The following is an 11,057-nucleotide window of genomic DNA, read 5'->3' on the forward strand; positions in this document are numbered from 1 at the left end:
GTGTGACATTTGCATTTGGAATCAGTTGCTGTTAACTCTCAATATGAGATCCAAAGAGCTGTCACTATCAGTGAAGCAAACCATCATTAGGCTGAAAAATCAAAACAAACCCATCAGAGAGATATCAAAAACATTAGGTGTATCCAAATCAACTGTTTGGAACATTCTTAAAAAGAAAGAATGCACCGGAGAGCTCAGCAACACCAAAAGACCCGGAAGACCACGGAAAACAATGGTGGTGGATGACAAAATAATTATTTCCCTGTTGAAGAAAAACCCCTTCACAACAGTTGGCCAAATCAAGAACACTCTCCCGGAGGTAGATGTATATGTGTCAAAGTCAACAATCAAGAGAAGACTTCACAAGAGTGAATATAGAGGGTTCACCACAAGATGCAAGCTATTGGTGAGCCACAAAAACAGGAAGACCAGATTACAGTTTGCCAAACAACATCTAAAAAAGCCATTACAGTTCTGGAACAACATCCTATGGACAGAAGAGACAAAGATCAACTTGTACCAGAGTGATGGGAAGAGAAGAGAGGGAAAGGAACTGCTCATGATCCAAAACATACCACCTCATCAGTGAAGCATGGTGGTGGTAGTGTCTTGGCGTGGGCATGTATGGCTGCCAATGGAACTGGTTCCCTTGTATTTATTGATGATGTGACTGCTGACAAAAGCAGCAGAATGAATTCTGAAGTGTTTCGGGCAATATTATATGCTCATATTCAGTCAAATGCTTCAGAACTCATTGGACAGCGCTTCACAGTGCAGATGGACAATGACCCGAAGCATACTGCAAAAGCAACCAAAGAGTTTTTTAAGGCTAAAAAGTGGAATGTTATGCAATGGCCAAGTCAATCCCCTGACCTGAATCCGATTGAGCATGCATTTCACTTGATGAAACAAAACTGAAGGGAAAATGCCCCAAGAATAAGCAGGAACTGAAGACATTTGCAGTAGAGGCCTGGCAGAGCATCACCAGGGATGAAACCCAGCGTCTGGTGATGTCTATGCATTCCAGACTTCAGGCTGTAATTGCCTGCAAAGGATTTGCAACAAAGTATTAAAAAGTGAAAGTTAGATTTAGGATTGTTTAGTTTGTCCCATTACTTTTGGCCCCTTAAAAAGTGGGAGGCACATATAGAAACCGTTGTAATTCCTACACCGTTCACCTGATTTGGATGTAATTACCCTCAAATTAAATCTGAAAGTCTGCAGTTAAAGCACATCTTGCTTGTTTCATTTCAAAGCCATTGTGGTGGTGAATAGAGGACAAAACATGAAAATTCTGTCAATGTCCCAATATTTATGGACCTGACTGTGTATATATATATATATATATATATATATATATATATATATAGATAGAATAGAGGTAATCCAGCACTCAATTAATAAAAGAACATCCACTCCGGTGCCTTCTGTATCAGACAGTAATGCAATGTAAGAAAATGCAGCGGCACTCAGGAAATTGTGAAATAATTCAATGTATTGTATCAAAAATACATCCCGACGTTTCAGAGCTCTTAGGCCCTTTTCTCAAGGAATACAAACAAGAAGTGACATAAAAACATCTTACCTTATATACACCATGCTCCTAAAGAGCCGCGTGTGGCCGGGAGCAGGGACACATCCGACGGCTCACACACATCGTCAGCCGAGGCGGCCCCTGTCGATGACGTCACCGCTGCTGCGTCCGCGGTTGTCATGACAACCCGACACTATGCGGGTGTACAGTCTCACCGGCCACACTGGGGATGAAAGGGACAACAGCGACACCTAATTAATCACTCAAACTAGAAACTAGCATCTATGTTTCTCTAAGCGAAATCTATTGATACTGTGAACTGAGCACTATAACACTGTAGTAAACCTACATTTTAATAACACATTAAAGATTAAAACAATTATCTACTCTTAAAGAAAGATATACAGACAAATATCAAACAAATACTACCACATATCTATGCATATGCACATATTATATATCAAATAAAAGCACATATGTAATGCTTCTGACTACAATCTAACACATAAAGCAATAAATATATCCCTTTGATAAATGTACAGATGCAATTGAATTAATTATGATATGTACTTAGAAGAACACATTCCAAGGGATTTTTTCATTAAGTCCATGTGGGTTTATAGTATGTAAGTGGAGAATCCAGCGGGCCTCGCATCTCAATAATTGGCCATCTCTATCACCACCCCTCATGGACTTTTGGACATGGTCTATAATCATGTGTCGCAATGTTGCCAAGCCATGTCCAAATTCATGAAAATAACGCACCACCGGTTGTTCAGAGATAGATATATCTCTATCTATCTCACACACACACACATATATATATATATATATATATATATATATATACAATATATATATAAACATATATAGTTCAACATCGGGCGGCACTCATCCAACATCTTGTTTGCGGTCTGTGTATTTTCTACAAGTCGTCCTGAGTGCCGCCCGACGTTTACCTATGTTGTTTTCCTCCCAGCTGGGATGGTAAATGGAATGCTCTATGCTCTTTATTATAAACGTATATATATATATATATATATATATATATATATATATATATATATATATATACACACATTTATATATATATATTTATAAATATATATATATATATATATATATATAAACAATATATATATATATATAAACAATATATATATATATATAAACAATATATATATATATATATATATATATACACACACACACAATATATGTAATATATATATATATATATAAACAATATATGTAATATATATATATATATATATATATATATATATATATATATATATAGGTTGAGTCTCCCATATACAAATATTCCGAAATACAGAATTATTTTGGCATGACTGAGAGAATGAAACCTTTAATTTTCGATGGTTCAATGTACACAAATATTGTCTAAAGCACAAATTATTAAGCATAATGTATAAAATTACCAGAGGCTGTGCGTATAAGGTGTATATGAAACATAAATGAATTTAATTTCTGTACAGAAACTTTGTTTGAGCCACAAAATTATTGAAAATATTGTATAAAATTACCTGCAGGCTGTGTGTATAAGGTGTATATAACACATACATGCATTATGTGTGTATATTGGGGTCCCATCCCAAAGATATTTCATTATGATATGCAAATGTTCCAAAATACGGAATATTCCGTTATCCAAAATACATCTGGTCCCAAGCATTTTGTATATGGGAGACTCAACCTGTATATATGTGTATATATATATATATATATATATATATATATTCTCCCTAACAATAGACCCAGCATGGAGACAGAGTGCATATATGCAGTGAGGGGAGTGATGCCCGGTGCAGTATGAGGGCACTGTACCATTTATGGTTGCGATGTGTGAGCTGCTTCTGCTGCACCGTGGCTGCCACCTCCATCTCTCTGACTTTGAGTCACCCGGCTCCAGGCGCTTCTGCTGATGCCGCCGTGGGTGCAGGGGAGCTGCTGGGCTGGCCGGCCAATGGTCTTGAGAGGCAGGCAGAAAGGGTGCAGCTTCCGGTTTGCGCTCTAGACTTGAACGCCATGAGCCCAGGTCTGCAGGCAGTGACAGTGTGTGAGCCGGTCTGGCAGGTAATATGAACTGGCCCTGCAGGGGTGAGGATGGGACCGGCCCAGCGGGAGCCTTCCCGCTGTCCTGGTGGCCCAATCCGCCCCTGCCCTCGTCTCTACTGGAAAACGGAGGCAGCACGCCTCCATTTCAGGGAACAGTGCCCAGGCACACCACCACTCTGCCCCTAAAATGATGCAGCATGTCAATCATGTTTCTGCTTAGGGGGGTCTTCGAGCGAGATCACAGGACCCATTTTGCACATGCGCAGAACTGGTCTTGCACAGGCGCAAACCCTTCAATATCGGAGAAGCAGGCCCATTATTTTTTTCCTTTTATAAAATATACTTGCTTAGACACTGACATATCCACAGCTCCAGTTGCAGATCACCCTGCTGCTAAAGCAGTGAGACATGACCATTGCCACAAAGAGCTGCAGTGAATGATGCAAAAGGAGAGGCAGTTCCAGCAACTATGTAATCTCCACCTAAAGCTCATTCAGTAGTTTATGTTCTGCCACAAACTGTGCTGGAGACCTCCATTCCAGACCCCTGCATCTTCCCATGCGTCTGTGCCATCGCTGCCTGCTGAGCCGTCTGCCTGCTGTTCCAGTGATTTCTGATGCGGGGCCTCCACTTGAGGAACATCTGCAGCATCCCCGCTGTCGCCTGTGTCCCTCTGCCGCAGATCCATGCACACACGGTGTGCCAGTACACAAGCTGTCCGGAACATGGGCACAGCCATCTTGGGCCAGCTCATGTGATACTCATGTATCCAGTCAGCAGCAGTCTCAATTTGCTTCAGCCAATCTGCTTCAGCCTGATGGTATAAAAGACCTTCCTTTAACACATGCTGGTTGTCAGTGCAACAATGTCTATTGCTGCAGCATGTCCTATGTTCCTGAGCTCCCAGTGTGAAACCTATGCTTCCCAGCACAACAAAGCTTATCCAAGTTCTTCAGTTCAATCCACCATACTCCAGTTCGGAGTCAATTCCAAGTTCTTCAGATCAATCCACAGTACTCCAGTCCGTAGTCAAATCCAAGTTCTTCAGTTCGATCCACAGTACTCCAGTCCGTAGTCAAATCCAAGTTCTTCAGTTCGATCCACAGTACTCCAGTCCAGAGTCAAATCTCAAGTTCTTCAGTTCAGTCCACGATACTCCAGTCCGGGGTCAATTCCAAGTTCTTCAGTTCAATCCACCGTACTCCAGTTCAGAGTCAAATCCAAGTTCTTCAGATCAATCCACAGTACTCCAGTCCGGAGTCAAATCTCAAGATCTTCAGTTCAGTCCACGATACTCCAGTCCGGAGATCAAGTTCAAGTACATTCAAGTTCCAAGTCCACAGTTCCTTTTCCAAGTTCAATGACTAATTAGAGACTTTTCCCCTACAGTCTTATTCAGCATCTTCTAGTTGCATTATCTCTGCCCAGAGGACTCTAGTATTTCACCTTATATTACAATCTTTTTTTATTTCAACAGTATGAGCAGAAATTATATTAAACCATCCAGTTTCAAACCATCTACTGATCCAGGTGTCTCTGTCCAACACCCCAGTTTGGGAACACAACTTCAAGTTCCTCAGTCCGTGACATGTTCATATTGTCAACATTCAGAATGTTGACACAAGAATACCAACAAGGTCTGATTGTTGACATATACAGAATGTTGACAGATGATTTTTGGATGATTTTAGGATTGGGGTTAAGTTTAAGGATAGGCTGCAGTTAGGATTAGGTTTAGGGTTAGGGTCAGACAAACTGACTTCTAGAATGGAAATCCACGTGGTTGACATGTAGCTTGTTGACATTTATAATGTAGACATTCCGGCAATGTTGATATTATGTCAATATCGACATTATGAATGTATTCAACACTTGCCAACATTTTGGTATTGACATTCTGAATGATGGCAAATTCTACTACACCTTATTCAAGTATGTCCATTGACCAGTAAGAATAGCTTTACATAAAGTGACTGCAAATACTTTTCCTAATTGTTTTATTAATTAACTGAGATTTTAAATTGGGCAACAAAAGAAGATGTTGTTTAATACATTTTGGAGCAAAATCTCATAGCAACCAATCAGATTCTACTATCTAGCACCTTCTAGAATATAATAGCTTGAATATGATTGTTTACTATGGGCAACAACTCCACTTTTAAAAATCTGCACTTTAGTTAATCTACCCCCTATTGTGGAACTGAAGCAGTGTTTATTTCTTCTCTGCCATGCTTGTTGCTACTGTGAGTCCATTATAACATTCATGTGACTGACACAGGCCTGGAGTAATGGTGCGTACACACAGTACGATAAAAATGCACGATATGAACGATATCGACCATTGCCCAGGCATGCAGGCCAACCTGGTCAACCACCACTGCTGTAGTTCCACTCACATTATCCACAGCAATGCCCACCTCTGACAAACTGCCCCCCCCAAGAGGAGTGGCCCTGCCTATTTTGCAAGTCCCGGGCCCCACAATCTCTGATGGCAGCTCTGTTCACCTTGACCTTGCTGATGCTGGGCTTTCTTCTGCAATTAACTCGTACAATGCTTGGTGTTTTCACGTAGGGCTCTTCCCCAGATTCACTTGCAACCACACCACTTACTTCTCTCAATATGGGATCTATTTACTAAGCCTTGGATGGAGATAAAGTCGACGGAGATAGGGTGCCAGCCAATCAGCTCCTGTCATTTTTCAAACATAGTCTATGACATGGTAGTTAGGAGCTGATTGGCTGGTACCTTATCTCCATTCAGTTTATCTCCATCCAAGGCTTAGTAAATAGTCCCCTACGTCTCATTTCACGATCACTCTGAGTCACCAGTACTCTATTTCTAAGCTGCAGGAAAATATGAGTCTTCATAGACTTGGGTACCCATGTGGGACTCCAGTATTCAATGTTTGCCACTTTATCATCACTGCTAATTCTGCCCTCTATGAAACCGATACCTCAGGATCATCTCTGCCTACCTGGTGATTCCAGGCTTGGCATTACAGCATTACTATCAGACAAGGATTTGGAGGAACCAAAGGCTGGTGGCCTTGTCTTGTATGACAATATCTTGTTCTGTAACATGGTGGTGCCAAAAAGATGCTTGACTGTGTAGAGACTGCGGGATTGCAATGTAGAGGTAGCTGAACTCACGGGTAACAGGCCTCTGTTGGTGAGATTGCTGTTTTACACCACTTGCTGTGTAGCCACTGTTTTATTCCGCAGCCTAGGAAGATGCTGTTTAATTTTACTTGCTAGTTAGCTATTGTTTTACTGTTCTGTCCTTTCTATATTTTACTTACAGTATGACCTGTGAATAGTCTGACATGTAGCTAAACCTTCCTACCCTCCTTTATGGCATACTGGATATAGTTGTCTAAATGATACATACGGCATGAGTTTAGAAAAGTAATAGAATGTGGTTAAAATAATAAAAAAAACAAAGAGTATGCAGTTACCAGAGGTGTCACCGGGTCTGGTGACACCCGTTGTGCACTCTACAGTGGGCATGGCCTAACATAAGGGGCATGGCCTATCAGGAAATCCTGATTGCATCACACTGGGGGTGTGCCCAGCATCCCTGGAGAAGCAAGGCTGCCCTAGGAGGCTTGTGCTTGCACTGTCGCCTGTCGGCACCTCCTCTGTGACAGGAGCTGAGTGCTGCAGGATAATGTCACACTGCAGCACCCGGCTCCTATCACTGAGGATGAACTGGTATTTTGGTGTGGCCCGCACCCCCATAATGACGCCACTGGCAGTTACAAGGGAGCATGAATTTTTACACCCACTTTTTTAATTATAGTGAAAGGATAGATACTACAGAGGGAAAATACACTACATAACAATATAGACCTGATTTTAAATCCAATGCAAGTCCAAAAGCAGACACTTGCAATTATTAGCTCACTGCACATTTGCCTCAGAGTGCAATTGTCTATTGCGCTTGTGCTGCCTGGGGTCCCAAGAGGGGGGGCGGGTACTAATTACCCAGGCCTGGGCTTGCTGGAGGGGCCCGGCCCTGACCCCCCCTCTTAAAACACAGCAGTCCAGCACACACTGCTGTTTGCTGGGCTGCGCTGGGAGACTGATCGCAGCTGCTAAGCAACAGCCAGAGCAGTCTCCTATGCCTGTGGGGGGAGCGATCACACTGATCATGCCCCCCACTGGCTATGCGCCAGGCTGAGAGGCTCACAGTGCCCCCCTCCCCATGTCTTTGCGGCATTGCAAGAACAATGGTTTATTTCTCCTAAGGGGCATGACACACCTTTCACGATTAGGCCATGCCCCTTAGGAGGCCCAGGCCCTTTGTCCAGGCCCAGTGCGCCTATGTGCTGCACCATGCATACGCACCTTTACAGAGGATACAAGAACTGATGATTTGCACCATGCAAGGTCGGATGACTCTGGTCATGATTCAAATTAGCATTGAGTCAAGTTCCATTACCAATGTCACTCACAGAGAGGACTTATTCACAAAGTGATTGATAGGCAGGGACCGTTTGTGGACGGTGGGTGTCTCTTCCTGCGACAGCAATCAGGGGCAAACACGGGATTTTTACAGGGGGTTTACATACGCACACACACACACATATACACATATATATATATACTGTATATATATATATATATATATATATATATGTATATATATATACTGTATCTATAACACTTACGCACATATATATATATATATATATATATATATATATATGCAAAATGAAATGGAGAGCGCAGTCGTGAGAATAATATCAAAAAATATTTACTAAGAACAAAGCTCACGTACATCAAGGTAAGAATACAAGTGTATCACCCGGTTTCCAGTCCTCAAACAGCCGTATGTAAGACCTCCCAGGTATTGCCGCCTCTGGAACAAGCAGGAGACGTCACCGCATCTCATGTCAGATGCCACGCCCAATGTGTTTCGTCGTACCCGCGTCGGCACCATTTTCTCACTCGGCTGTGGACAGTGAAGAGGGAGGGTGGGAGTTAGGGCTGGCTGGGCTGTGTAGTGTAGTGTAGTGTAGTGCAGAGTAGTGTTGTGCTGTGCTGTGCTGCGCTGTGCTGCTGTTGTCCACTACTTCAAAGTCCATAGGGGCTGGCTGTGTTGTGCTGTGCTGCTGTTGTTAATAGGGGCTGTGTCCACTACTTCAAAGTCCATAGGGGCTGGCTGGACTGTGTTGTGCAGTCAGTTCTCCATAGGGGCTGTGTCCACTCCAAAGTCCTGTGCAGTGTCCCAGTCCTAAAGGGGTGCTGTAGTGTTGTCCAGGGGGTGCTCTGTCCATCAGGGGTGCTCCCCCCAAGTGCTAAAAAAATTATATTTTTTCTGTGTTTGTGAATTGTGTGCGCAGTAGCCGCACGTGCATCAACAAAGTAGTGCCAAGCGTGCGCCTGTGTCATAAGTAAAGGGCCGGCTGGCTTGACCGTTAAAGGGTGCTGTAACCCCCAAAGTACACTCCAGTCCAAACCACAAAAAAAAATATTTTCTGTGTTTGTGAATTGTGTGCGCAGTAGCCGCACGTGCATCAACAAAGTAGTGCCAAGCGTGCGCCTGTGTCATAAGTAAAGGGCCGGCTGGCTTGACCGTTAAAGGGTGCTGTAACCCCCAAAGTACACTCCAAACCAAATAACAAATAATTTTTTCTGTGTTTGTGAATTGTGTGCGCAGTAGCCGCACGTGCATCAACAAAGTAGTGCCAAGCGTGCGCCTGTGTCATAAGTAAAGGGCCGGCTGGCTTGACCATTAAAGGGTGCTGTAACCCCCAAAGTACACTCCAGTCCAAACCAAAAAAAAAAATATTTTCTGTTTGTGAATTGTGTGCGCAGTAGCCGCACGTGCATCAACAAAGTAGTGCCAAGCGTGCGCCTGTGTCATAAGTAAAGGGCCGGCTGGCTTGACCGTTAAAGGGTGCTGTAACCCCCAAAGTACACTCCAGTCCAAACCAAAAAAATATATATTTTCTGTGTTTGTGAATTGTGTGCGCAGTAGCCGCACGTGCATCAACAAAGTAGTGCCAAGCGTGCGCCTGTGTCATAAGTAAAGGGCCAGCTGGCTTGACCATTAAAGGGTGCTGTAACCCCCAAAGTACACTCCAAACCAAATAACAAAATATTTTTTCTATGTTTGTGAATTGTGTGCGCAGTAGCCGCACGTGCATCAACAAAGTAGTGCCAAGCGTGCGCCTGTGTCATAAGTAAAGGGCCGGCTGGCTTGACCATTAAAGGGTGCTGTAACCCCCAAAGTACACTCCAAACAAAATAAAAAAATATTTTCTGTGTTTGTGAATTGTGTGCGCAGTAGCCGCACGTGCATCAACAAAGGAGCAGCGCCAAGCGTGCGCCTGTGTCCCATAAGTAAAGAGCCGGCTGGCTCATTTCTTAAAGGGTGGTGTAACCCACAAAGTGCACTACTCTCCAGCAAAAATAAAAAAATATTTTCTGTGTTTGTGTGCGCCTTAGCCGTACGTATATATCAAATCGATATAACATAAATGGAGGACCAAACTTTCTCCGATAAAAATAAAATAGAGAAAGATCAAGAACCACTTCCTCCTAGTGCTGAAGCTGCTGCCACTAGTCATGACATAGACGATAACATGCCATCAACGTCGTCTGCCAAGGCCGATGCCCAATGTCATAGTAGAAGCCACATACAATCCCAAATGACAAAGTTCAGGAAAATGACCTTAGAAAAAACATTTAAATCATCTGAAGAGAAACGTAAACTTGCCAATATGCCATTTATGAGTGGCAAGGAACGGCTAAGGTCTTTCCCTATGTTCATGACTAGTGGTTCAGCTTCACATGACGATGGAAGCCCTCCTCCCACTAAAAAAATCAAACGAGTTAAGCTGGCAAAAGCACAGCGAAGAACTGTGCGTTCTAAGAAGATATCACAAATCCCCAAGGAGAGTCCAAGTGTGGTGGCGGTTGCGATGCCTGACCTTCCCAGCACTGGACGGGAAGAGGTGGCTCTTTCCACCATTTGCACGCCCCCTGCAAGTGCTGAAAGGAGCACACACAGTCCACTTGCTGATATGAAAATTGAAGATGTCACTGTTGAAGTACAACAGGATGAGGATACTGGTGTAGCTGGCACTGAGGAGGAAGTTGGCGAGGAGGATTCTGATGGTGATGTGGTTTGTTTAAATCAGGCTCCGGGGGAGACAGTTGTTGTCCGTGGGATGAAAAAGCCCATCACGGTCATGTCTGGGCAGAAGACCAAACATTCCACCTCTTTGGTCTGGCAATATTTCTATCCAAATCCGGACAACAACTGTCTTGTCATATGTACCATATGTGAAGGTGGAATAAGTAGGGGTAGGGACGTTAACCACCTAGGAACATCCTCCCTTATACGGCACCTGCAGCGTGATCATAATAAGTTACTGTCAAGTTCAGAAACTTTGGCTAAGACCGTAAGCAGTCCAGGGACACCTAAATCCCGTTG

This window comes from Taudactylus pleione, unplaced genomic scaffold, assembly GCF_031769625.1.
Source record: "Taudactylus pleione unplaced genomic scaffold, aTauple2 ptg000007l, whole genome shotgun sequence".
Classification (NCBI taxonomy): Eukaryota; Metazoa; Chordata; class Amphibia; order Anura; family Myobatrachidae; genus Taudactylus; species Taudactylus pleione.